General features: G+C 38.4%; 1 protein-coding gene across 2 annotated transcripts in view; it reads left to right on the forward strand.

Annotated features, from left to right (window-relative positions):
• The first annotated feature begins 300 nt into the window (after window positions 1-300).
• Window positions 301-13,158, forward strand: part of PDS5B (PDS5 cohesin associated factor B) — a 3,703,643-nt gene continuing 3,690,785 nt past the window's right edge. Inside the window, exon 1 of one of the 2 annotated variants that reach the window (XM_044073218.1) lies at window positions 301-383. The gene's annotated coding sequence lies outside the window, so the exon portion shown is untranslated. Of the gene's footprint in view, window positions 384-499; window positions 1,143-13,158 lie in introns of those variants that run through there. The other variant, XM_044073219.1, reaches the window with a different exon arrangement.

Consider the following 13,158-nt stretch of genomic DNA (forward strand, 5'->3'; position numbering starts at 1 on the left):
GGGCAAAAACATGAGGCAAAATCAGGAATGTGCTACAAGATTAAGGGCAATTTAGAAGTAAGTAGGAAACACCTTCATTACTAACAGTGTTTTGTCAACGCTATTCACTTTCATTTGTTTACGTCATTTGATTTAGTAAATTATAGGAGAAACAACCCAAACTAAGTACTAAAGAGTGACAGCTGTCAATAAGACGACAGTGTTCCAGCTAGTTTTTTTAGTTTTTGTTTTTCCCGTTTCTCAGCAATAGTCGGTAGGGGACGCTGTGTCTCCGTAACTGCCTTCCTAAGACCGTTCGATTGGTGTAGGTTCAGACAAATTGGCGCCATTTTGAAGCAAAGAAGAGTAAAGGGGACAGGATTGGCTACGGATCACCGATAGAGGTAGGAATAAGGGGTACTGTAGGGCGACAATAATGAATATGTACTTTTTCTTAAACACATGATGTATTTATGCAGTCGGTTCAGTATGTCAATGAAATAATTAGGGTAGGGTGGAATCTGGTACTGCCGATGACTGTACCTGATTCCCCCTCAACTACTCTTCCTTTGCAGGCAGTGTGGTGGCTGCACTGGGATCCGCTATTGCCTATTAGCCGTAGCCTTGGCCCTGTCATCTTTCTGATTCTTATGGCCAGCTTTTACAACAGACTTGTTTAACTTAAGTACTATCAGCTAGTCTTGTCTGCTTGTGTTATATTTTGGCTATTCTGTAGTATCCGTTGTAGTTATGGTGTTCCCCCATGGTTATTGTAGCATTATTATTCATGATAATTAACAATGGTTTGGCCTGGAAGAAAAATACAGTTTTAAGTTTCAGTCTTGTCTAGGGGAGCCAGCTTTTTTTGAAGAGCCATGTACGTTTTCAGTTTGCAATTGGAACACGATCTGTTTAACTATACTGCCACTGCTGCGGTCGCACAGCATTACCTGTGTTTTCGTTGGCGTGCTCTTTCTTAAAGAGACAGCAGGTTGTTTCTATACGTCTACTTTGTTACGGAATTCCCAAAACAAAAGCTTATAAGTGCTCTCACTTGCTCCTTACGTTGACTTTTTGAGACAGTTCCGTAGTCGCAAGTAAACGTCACGTACATCTAAGTCCGAGTTCCGGTTTTGTTTTCAGAAGCATGCATTTCATATTTGGTGAGATTTGTAGTGTGTTCTTACCCTATTGTGCCTGTAATTTCACTTTTGAAAGAACACCTTTTATGTAATTTTGTTAAATTGAGGGCGTTCAGAGTCCCATAGTTAATTGATGGCTGCTGTCAACATCCTGGATCTCGGCAGTCATGCTTCGGGCATGTTGGAAACTAATCCTTGACACAAGCAGTCTACATTATTGTTTGTGTCTGTGTTCTTATTGACTTTCTGTTATAGTTTTTCAGTGTGCACTATAGTGGGTGCACACTAATGTTGTATAAACTGAATTAGTACATAGTAAACGCCGTGGTACACTAATAGTGCATGTTGTAGTTTTAGTAGTCTTGTGGCGTGGGTTGCCCTGTGGGGAATTGGGGTTATTTTTGATTATTCAAGTCTAGTAACTCACTTGATATGTACTTTTGTTTTTTATTGGTTACCCTTTGCATAATGCTATATTGATTTTTTTTTAGTGGGTGAATTTGTGTAAAAAAAGTGCTTTTATAATATACCGTGATTTATCTCTTAATACTTGTTGTATATGTTTGACAGAGTAGTAGTATTGACAAGCATCAACATGTTGTAGCCGATTTTTAAAGGTTCTTAGAGTATTGCGATTATTGCAACATGCTTGATACATGACCAGACTTGAGATGTTTGTGATGTGCAGAATCTGTGAATTGTCAGCATGTTTTAGATATTTTACTTGGTCATGCAGAATATCATTTAGGAAGGAAACTGTATCCAAATCTAGTATTGTGAAACTTTGAATTGGGCAAAGTTGTGGGAGATTGGCATAATGGTTAAGGTGTTTACGTTATTCACACAAGATGAGGGTTTGATTCTTCGATGGGATAATTGGCGAGTCTTAAAATAGCCCACAGGGGCAGGTAGCTTAGTAATCTATAAACCTATCTATAAGTCTGATGTGCTTATGTGAAGTAAGAATTCGTCCCTCATGGCCCATGGTTGTTGAAGTATGAGAGTACAATTGAAGGAGATGAAAAGGAGGCAGCTGATTGGGGTTTATATAGGACAGTCCCTATTTGAACTGTTGTGCCCTATGAAACTTCCTGAAAATGGCAAATGTCTTGATTTTGGGGCAAAATATAATTTCTAAGTTTCCTTTAACAGTTGCATAAAACAATTTATTTTTATCTGAACTACCTAAATACTGCAGTAAACAACATAATTCAAATTCTACAAGAATAAGCTTTTATTTTGCAAAAAAAATTGAAGTTAAGATCTTTGAACTGGTTGTGGGTATTGGTTTATTCTGCAAAAGTTCAAGTTTCCATTAAAAATGTTACACTTTGGTCATCCTATTATTATAAGTAGCAGTTAGGATCTGTTGAGAGAGATTGTAAATTACCTCTTGTCCAAGTTTTTTTGCTAGACTCCGTAGTGCTTGGCTGTTTTGTTGTGGAAGTAAGAACTGAAAGGGAGAGAGAACTGAATGTGTTTAAGTGTAATACAAAGATTATATTTAGTATGTGAAAAAGTGGCTTTCTGATAGGAGTAGTGCTTTAGTGCGCACAGCGAATTCTGCTGATATTGGATAGAAAAAGTACAGGTAAAGGAATTTCTACCCCGATGTGTGGCTGCAGCTTCACCTATTTCCCTAGTGCTGGGTCTGGAAGATGGAAATGGCATTGTCCATTCGCTGTAGTGTGTGATACCGGTACACTGTTTTGAAACCCAAGCTGGGGTAATGCTTTAATCGAAAGTTTATCCTGTTCGGATGATAGTTTTACTGTAGTGGTTTAGGACAAAATGGACTTGACTTTAGATTAAGGCAGTGTTACAGCTTTAGAGATTAGGGTTCATAGCCCATCTGTAATGGCTTTGTTTGTTTTTGTCGGTTTTTTTTGTCTCCCTTTGGGATAGTTTGGCTTCCTTCCATCAAAATATTGTTTGGTTGTTACTACAGAGTACATATTTGCTGATGTGGCTTGGGTTGTGGTTGAAAGAAACATTGAAAGTTAGTTTATTTGCTTGGCTAAATCAAATAAAAGAGAGGCTTTTAAATAAGGTTTAAAGAAATGGGAATATTTATTTGAGTAAAACTGCTACATTAACTGGTGTGTGTGTGTGGTGCGAGTGGTGGGTCTTATTTATTTTCCTTTAGTCTCCCCATGCTGTTGGATAGTGATTTCTGTTTGCAGAGACTTTTTGATTTTGCTAATGTGAATCTCTCCATTTTTAATATTACAGTTTTTGTGACATGATAATGAAACTAGGTAGGTCATTGTTAGTTCTTGTGCCTTTTGTTCCTTGTACAGATATATCTGTGGTGGCTGCTGTAAATCAGTTTTGTGTAGTTCAAATCATGTGTGAAACTCAATTGTCTGTCTTACTGAATGGTGTGCAACAAAAGTCGATCTGTGTGGGTTTTCACACTTGGTGACAGTAGATTAAAGAAAAATATATAAACAACTTGCGGTCTGCAATGTGTTCAGCTACTCATATGGGAAATGTAACAGTGGCATGTTCCACTGTTACAGCAACTTATGCTGGCAAAAAAAGATCATGTCAGATAATGCAAGTTGTTCAGTACCACCTGACTAGCTAGTTCATTCTCAGAGTTGGCTTGTCTACCTATCCTCTAAGGAAACAAGGGTACTCTGAATACCCTACCTGCTACCAACATAACGATAAGCGGTATGTTTAGCCTCTGGTGATTTCAGTACAGTATAGTCACAGCTAGTGCAGTGATAGCCGCCTTATTTATACGAATACTCTGAGAACACCACCAGTGTAGGCCCACTGTTCGCATTCCATAGCATATAGATCCAATACTGGTAATATAGATTCTCTGAGAATCTAGGGTATTTTTAGGTTTCCATGGTATTTATTTGAATGTGTTTACCATAGTAGAGCACTTTAGAAATTGATCAGTTAGTAGCTAGTTGGATTGTTTGCCATGTCTTGTAATGCATTATTCATATCTAACGCATCACTCGTGGTATCAAATACTTAAAGAATACTGACCGCCTTTGTACTACTAAGTGACTAAGCTGTGTTGTTTTAACTTATTGACCGTCTTAGAAATTTTCTGTTCGGTCTTGACACAGAAGTAATATTATCGGGGTATATCAGTCAGATTAACTTGGATATTCCTTAAGTTCACAGATCAGTAGTGTATGGCGATGCTGCTGTTTGCTGTACCACAGAATGTGATAAAATTGATTGGAATAAAATGCTATTTACCTTTTAGACCTCAAGAGGCTCTTTACAACTTTTAAATGAAACCGCAGTATGCTAACTGTCCACAGACTGCATATTGGAACTTAAGTTATTTTCATCTTGGAGTTCGTTGAGGCATTACAACATTTCCTTGAGCTGTATGCCTGTTTATTTTAGATACTAACCCTTTTAATATATTTTTGAAACTCTGGCTAACCTGTTGAGGTTATAAGTAGGCCGTCTTGCCTATCTTTGTGGGGTGGTTGTCGCAATAATTAGATCTGTTGTGCTCGAAACTGTGGGCAAGTGACCTGCCTCAAATACTTAATTGAATTGTTGTCCAGCTGCATCCATGATTTGCTTGCCATTTACTTAACCTAATTAGCACATTGTTATTAGTTTTCATTTGCTAATCTGTTACCGAAAATAACCATAACAGTTTTTTTTTTGGTTTCTTAGCTTATTTTTGCTGTGTGTGGGCAATACAATCACATTAATTGTTATCTGATCAGTTGTTTGAAGTCCTTGTGTGAAGTTCCATTCTTGTGTTTTTTTATTTGAAATTTTGATTTTTTTTTTTCTCATTTTTCAGAGTTTCATTGATTGACTGTGGAGCATTGCAGGTTTCAGTTTGTGGACATTTAAGTGTAGAGAATGTATAGTCAACATAATTTTTATGTTCATGGTGCTGCATTGCATTATGCTCTTCTGACCATGGGTTTGCACTCTGCATCACCTCATGGGGGAATCTCTAGTTTTACTTGGGGGATGTGCCTTGCAGCACCTGGAGCTGACCATTACTGGGGTGTGAACTGATCAGAGGAGGAACTGTTGTCCAGGCAGACATAGTGTGGTTGGAAGTATCTCTTGAACTTACTGTATTCTGCATAATGTCCCAAAGTGCAGAAATTTCCCACTGCTTCTGTGAATTGTTGCATGGTTGTGTACAAGCTGCTGTGTATGTGTAACTTGGTTGGCATCTCAGCCTGTCCTGCATGCTGTATCACTCTCATAAAGCAGGCAAAGCTGTTTCCCATATAGTAATCTTTTTCTAAATGATACTTTATCTCAGAATCTGTTAAGTCATATAGGTAGACTTTTTTCTGCCAAACATCGTTATTAATTTTGCATGTATGACAAAGGCAATCTTAAATTTATATAAATGAAAAACATACAAAATTATATCACTTTAGTTGCAAACGGTTTACATCACAGACACCAATAAAGCAACTGTAGTTGTAAACACCATACATCACTTATGAAACATCCAATTATTGTCAGTTAAGCATTATATAGCTCATTCAAATCCTGACATTCCTGCTCTGCATATATTGTTCCCACAATTCCCAGTTTTTCTATGTAGTTTGCTCCTTCCGTTTTCTAAAGATTCCAATTCGGTTGTTTTATGTCTGTTACTATGTTCAGTACTTCTACTAAAGTTGGTCTAGACTTTGATTTCCATTTTCTAGTAATTGCTTTTTTGGCAGCCCCCATAATTAGACTCAGCAAGGCTTTACTTTGTTTAGCAATTCCGATTCTGTAGCATAACTCAAACAAAATCATCTTCCCAGTCAGTCCAATCCACTCACCCAGCATTTCTGACAGAGCGGTCCACAGGGAATCCCAGATGCCTGCCAGCTCATCACACCTCCAAAAATATATATTCCCAGCTCCCTTTTTCTTGCCCGTCGCACCTCCAACATTTGCTAACCACCTGAGGAAAAATTCTTTGGAGTCTACTTCGGGTATAAACATTCCTATGTAGACACTTCCAGACAAAGATCCTAAATCTTCTAGACTTTGTTGCATGTTTGGGAGATATACATATATTCCCCCATTGTCTCTTTGTGAATTGCTTATCCAGTCTCTCGTCCCAATTCTTAAGCACCTCTGATTCTTAAAATTTTCATGCAATGTTTTATATGCTTTACTAATTTTGTTTAGCGGCAGGTTCTGTTCTAGATTCTATTAAAAACTTTACTAGTGCTGTTATTTCATTTAGCAGCCCACCATTTCTTTCTCTTTGCCTATACTCTAATATAATTTCTCTTTGCCTATACTCCTGATATCAATCCTTGATAAGGAAGGCAATCTCTAACCTGCAGTCCAAGTAAATTCTTGGCCTCCTCTCATTCTGTTACCTTTCCCTTTCTAGTTATGTCCTCCCAATATCTTGGCTCCTTTGCCAGTTTTTTCCAATAAATTCCAGCACCCTCTTGCCTTTTATCTGTATCCCTGACCACAGTCAACTCTATCGGCAAAATCTCTCTTCTCCCTTCTCGCACTGGTTTGGTTCTTAGAATATTTCTTGCTATTTTATAAATATAGTACTCTGTATGGTTTTTGTTGCTCTCCTTAAGAGTCTGCATCCAAAATCCCTATCCCTCCTTATTTCTTGAGCTTCCTCCCTGTGCCAGCATAATTCCTTTCCAGTTTGAATTATAGTTTTCTGTCTGTGCTGTGTATAAGAGCCTTAACTGAGTTGCTTTAAAATACCCCCTCAAATTAGATAATCCAATTCCATCTTGTTCTACTGGTAGGATCAGCTTATCGCACTTGACCCTTGCTGTCTTTGCTTCCCAGAAAAAATCCTTCAACTTTTTTTTAATTTCTGTCCACAACTTCTCCGGTTGATAAAAGTATGCCTGATGTGTGCATAAGACTAAAGGTAATAAAAACATTTTTAATGGCTTGTATCTTTGTATCCTTTATAACAAAACTTCCAGTTTCTCAATTTTTGTATTATGTTCTGTTTAGTCTCTTCCCATATATCCTTAGCTGCCACCACAGTCATTTCTAATCCATACTCCTAAATACTTCATTTTATCATGTCCCCATAAATATGGATATTATTGGACCAATCAGTGTGTGGGTATAATTTACTGCTATTGCCTGTTTTAACTTCATTACTTTTGTATCCCGAGAAGATTTGAAACCGTCTTAAAATGTTCCACAATACTGTAATGTCCCTTTCTTGTTTGTCATGTATAAAATATCAATCTGCAAATAGTCAGCTTTTCCTGACTACCATACCAGTTATATCCTTGAATGTCTGAGTCCCTTATTTTCTTTGTCATTGGTTCTAAATGTAATGCAAACAACAAAGGGGAAAGTGGACAACCTTGCCTGATTCCTCTACTCGAGAAGACATTATCAGAGAGGACCCCACCCACTTTAATTTGCACCTCTGATTCCCTCCTATATTCTTCTAGTTAGCTTTATAATTGTCAGGGAAAGCAAATGCTTCCATTGCCCTACTCTTGAAGTCCCAGTCTACTCTGTCAAATGTTTTTCTCTGCGTCATGACCCACCAATAAAAGTGGTACTTCTACATTCTTCTTCCCTCTGGACTGCCAGTGTTCTGTTAATATTCTCCAATGTCTGCCTCCCTTCCACAAGCCGCACTGATCCATATCTATCAATTTTGGTATCACTTTTACCATTCTTTTAGCCGTTATAGACCTAAACACTTTATAATCATGGTTATGGATCTTTACTTTCTTTAGGTATTACCGTTACCACTGCCTTGGATGTTGGTACTTCTTCTCCTCTTAAAATACTGTTAAACAAAACCTTCCGGATTTTCAGTTTTTTTTCCCTCCTAACTTACGCAGGAATACCATCTATTCTTGGGGACTTTCCTGTAGGTTGGTTATACATAGCCATTGTTTTCTCATTCCTTCTTATTCCGTTAGTAATTAAGCCTCATTTATCTCTAACTTTGGCATATTTAATTCTTCCATAAATGTTTCCATTTGTACATTTTCTTAATTTTCATATTTCTGTGCTTTTATACATAATTTTATAAAATTTCCAAAATATTCTTATCTTCCTTGTTATAGGCTCCCTAAGCTTGGTGACTGCCCTTTCCACTTTTTGTTGCCTGAGTTGTTGTGCTAGAAGTTTTTTTGTTATAGAATTATCACAAAACAGTTGCTTAACAGCAATCTTTCTAAACTCCTACATGTTATCGAGCAATCCTTTATTTTCTGTTTAGCATTCTGCAGTTGCTCCTGTTCTTGTTCTGGGAGATTTCCCTTATTTTGCAATAATTTAACATTTCTCAATCCCTGTAAATAATTCTCATTACTGTTTAGCCATATCTCCCTGTCTTTTATTTCCAACCTAGTTTTCAGCTCCACTTTAATTTTATCACACTCCTTAGCTATGTTTTCAGAAGGCAAATCTGTCTTCTCTAGTAGCTCCTGAATTAATTCTTCTTTTAAATTATTCTCTTCAACTGGTAAGTGGGAAAGTGCCAGTGTCTCTTTTTTTATTTATTGGTGGTGCATGATCTGAAATAGTTATTGGGTGTGTTTGAAGACCTTCAGTTAAATGCACATGTTTCTTTGAGAGATAAAATCTGCCTAGCCCAGTTTTTTTCATCTCTGTGAATAGTATGGAAATTCACTCTGAACTCTTATACTGAATTCACATCTTCATATGCCAAACATTAGGCAGACTTTTTTTTTGTTGAAGGCAAGTCAGAGTTTAAGTGAAGGGATATTTAAGTGTTGAAGTATTTGGGTTTTTGATCCTAACTATATGGACTCAACTTTTCAGTTTAACCGGGTTTAAGACTTATTTGGAAGTATCAACTGTCGGCATCAGGGGGGCCATAGCCACACTTGAATTTAAGTATGATCTTAACATAAATGAGATGTACTTCACTGGACTATATGAAGAGAGAGACGTGATGTACCTCTCTAAATACGTGTCACAGGCTGGTGTGAACCTCGTATGGAGCAGTATTCCACTCTCACAGAGAATACCACAGTGGAAATAGAACATGATTGGCTTAGCTACTGGTGCCATTCCAAGAGGGTCCAGTATTTGTCAGCCTGGTAAAACATGTTCAACAGACCACGTTGCTTTGCCAGAGATGGTCTGCACCTGTTGTTGCTAGACTTTCGAATATTGGCCACAGTATTAGTATCCCACATACTGCCTTTTTAGGCAGTGCCAAATCAACAGACCTGTCAAGGTAACAAATTCTTTTAATGCCAAGCTGAAGATACTACTGCTCACTGCTAGTAGTATTAACAATAAATTGCACTTCCTGGAAGCTCTCCTCACCCTGGACAATGCTGATGTCTGTACAGTTACAGAGATGAGGTTCAAGGCTGCGGAAGGCATGCCTGCAGTGCAAGACTACACTGTCTGTCATATTTCAGACCACCCTCCGAAAAAGAAATATGAAAGGAGGAGGTGTTTGTTTGTTAATGGAATCTCACGTTTATATTGGTCAAGCAGGGTGACTCACTTGAATTACTTGTCCAGCTGAACATAGGCAAAATTCTCCACTATATAATCGCTAGCTACAGGTGCTGAACCATAAATATCACTCTGCATACCTGAAGTTACTAGAATCTGTTAACATTCAGTCCAACATACTATCATGGGCGATTTTAAGTATCTCTCCATAAACTGAAACTGAGACACTTATACGACCACTAACATGCAGGCAGTGCAGATGCTCTGAACAACTGGTCTGCATTCCCACTAGGGGCGCAGATATCCTTGACATAGTACTCACAAACTCGCAAACATGGGGGAGCGTTGCACCCCCCCCCCCTGGTAATGTTCTCATTGGTAAGATCGGGTCGTAAATCTGTCTTTGAAATTAATGTAACAGTTGAACCCCCATCATACCTTTTTCCAAGGCAGATTACTTTTTATTAAGTGATAGCATAGGTAATTTTGAAACTCCCCCTAACCTCAAACATGGAGGCCTATGCAGAAAGATACACAAATGCCCTGTATGACCACAGCAGTACCTGACCAAACTTAAACCCACGGCTAGCTGGAAAAACATGCCATCCTTGGTGGATTCTTGACATAGACTGTGCAGTAGAAGGAAGAAGTTCCTGTCTAGAAGTAAGTGGGAGGGTGCACAACAGAGAAAAAAAAAACACTTTAGATTCAACAGGCAAATCAGGGAACTAGTCAAGTCTTCAAACGCTAAATATGAGACTAAAATAGCCTCCCAAAGGTCTGAAATCGTAAGGGAAACTCTCAACAGTATTCTGAGTTGGATGTAGATGGCATTACCTATACTCTTCCAAAAGAAATGGCAAACCTGCTGGTTGAGAAATTCTGCACAGATTTCATCCCCTCATCGACCCCTACCATTTTTTCCCTGTTATCACAAAGAACAGGTCACTGCTGCACTTTTTAAAGCTAGAAACACTGCATCAATGGTCACTGACTGAATCCCAGGGTGCCTATTAAGTAGCTTGAAACATGACTTGGCAGACCCGGTCAGATCTCTAATTAACCATAGTCGCCAGACAGGCTTTATCCCAATAGTGCACAGGCTACTAAAGTGGGGGGGGGGGCATCCAGCTGACTCAGGAAGCTATCAGCCCATAAGTCTGACTAGCCTCATGCAAGGCTATGGAGAGAGTGATCATGGACCTGATTAACAATGAAACAGGAAATCTCCAGATTCTAGACTCAACCCAGTTTGGCTTTGTCAAGGGTAGATTCTGCCTGCTCAGTCTGGTGGACTTTTGAGAGTACCACCAAGACCATGGATGAGGGTAAGACAGTGCGTACTGCTTATCTTGACCTGGCCAAGGCATTTTACGTAGTACCGTACTGTGGTATTATAGATTAACACTCTCAAAAGTTGGACATTAAACCTCTAAGTCACCTGATGGATGGCCAAATGGCTCATTGATGGGACACATTGTTTGAGTGGGGGAATCAACATCCGTAAGAGGCCAGTCATCAGTGGAGTACCACAGGGCAGAGTGCTGGGCCCCCTCCTTTTGGGATACATTTCTCAGATGTCATGGTAAATGTAGTTGGCTTTTGACTGACCAGGTTTGCTGAGGAGTGTAAGTTGTGGGAATCGTTGACTGTTGGGGGTTGGGAGGGTGGCCTAATGGTTAAGGTGTTTGCCTTATAAACACAAGATGCAGGGTTTGAGTCTCACAAGGGATAACTGGCTAGGCTTACAATGGCTCGCAAGGGCAGTTAGCCTAGTACTAACCTATGAACCCAAATTATGTTGATATCCTATAGAAAGGTCTGACACAGATTAATGATTGATGTCAGAGCCATGGCCTCAAAGTAAATACAAAGCCATGCATAATAATACCTTTTTGGACATCAAATGCTCCTGCAGATTGCAACATTGATAGCACCCCCCCCCCCCCCCCCCCCCGATTGGACCCAGTGGTAAGAGCTCTGGGTAATAGTCAGGCATTCAACAATTTATGTAATGTTGGACTGCTGAAAATTACAAGTAAAGAGGAGATGAGATGTATAAATGGTGATCTGCTTTGATTTCCTTTCTGTATGTTTGCTTGTTTTTAAGTGATACTTTTTAAACTCTTATTAAATTGTGTTATGTCTACAAGCACTGCATTTGTAACAAGATCTTCATTCATGTTATTACAGATGCTGTCTGTGGCCAATAGTAAAGCAGTTGCAGTACTGAATGAGTTTCTAAAACAGTGTTTATTACAGAGAATTCTGTTTTTGTTTATATGGTGTGAGTAGTGTAAAAAACTATAGATGTAGATCTTGGATACTCCTAAGGAATTAACATCAAGTAGCCCTTGAAACCTGATGTTTTTCCAAGTAAAATCTTCAAATCCAGATATCTACCATCAGCGATAGCTTTCCTAAACCTAAAATTTGAGTTTTAAGTATGCAAACATCACTGTGTCCATATAGTTGTAGTTCTGTTATTTTGTTATGTTTGCCTTCTTAGGTCTCGTGTACTTTTATCAATGTGAATATCTGGCAGCTACTATACTATAAGAGAAAAAAAGATCCAGGAAGCCAGTAAACTGAGTCAATGACAGTAAAGCAGTAGAAGTCAAAAAGCACACCAGACTCAAATGCCAATTAACACACACAACACAGCCTCCATTCAGAACACATAATCAAGTTTTAGTAAAAGATTAAAAGTACATATCCACTACATAATTTTTGAAAATTATCGCTTGATATTCTCATGCAGTGAGCAATTGGTGTAGTTTTCTAATGTTGATTTTTAAAAATTATGTAGTAATAGTTTAATGCTGTATTTTGTGATTTGAAATTTGAATTTCATATTTAAGTAACTGATGTTTTTTGGATTATTTAACACTGATGGAGAGAAATCCACAAAACCTTGGACAATTAAAGGTTTTTAGTGGTGTTTGAGTCCAGAGTGCTTTTTAGTTTTTATATTATGCTGAGCGTGTACCACATGAACTGATCTGCAGATAGGAGTATTACTACCTGTCACTGAATTCACAAAGTAAGGAATGTTTGGTGCATATTTGCATTGCTTAGATGTAGTTGAAAGCTGCCCCCCCCCCCCCGTAACATATTTTGTGAATCTTGTGACTTTGGTCTGAAGTTTGGCACATGTGATGCATCTTGTGCTGTGTATGTGTCTGTGTAGAAGCTGCCCTATTATTTATGTCTATAAAACTGCAAAAGCATTCTGGATATGTATTAATATAATATGGCTGTTGAAAAGTAAAATTCTTTAGATGCTGGAACTTTTTTTGTGTTTGTCAGTAAATAAAGAGTTTTGTGTGTTTGAGATGTATGTCAGTAAATAGTTTCACGTGTTGGAGGTGTATGTTTATTTGGCTTTTATGTATATACAAGAGTCTAGCTGGAGTTGTGTTGCACAGCTGAAGGTGCATTTGGCCTCCACGTGTGCTTTCCAGATGGCTCCCACCCCTAGGAATTGTCTGCATATTAAAGGGTACAGTACTGTACATACTTGCACCTTAGAGGGCTTGCTGTAGGGCATTCTGCTAAGTAGTAATTTTTTCATATTGTATTATTATTATGCCATGAAATTCTTTCTCCCGAATCTTCC

This window comes from Protopterus annectens, chromosome 5.part1 (genome assembly GCF_019279795.1).
Source record: "Protopterus annectens isolate FY-2018-M chromosome 5.part1, PAN1.0, whole genome shotgun sequence".
NCBI lineage: Eukaryota > Metazoa > Chordata > Ceratodontiformes > Protopteridae > Protopterus > Protopterus annectens.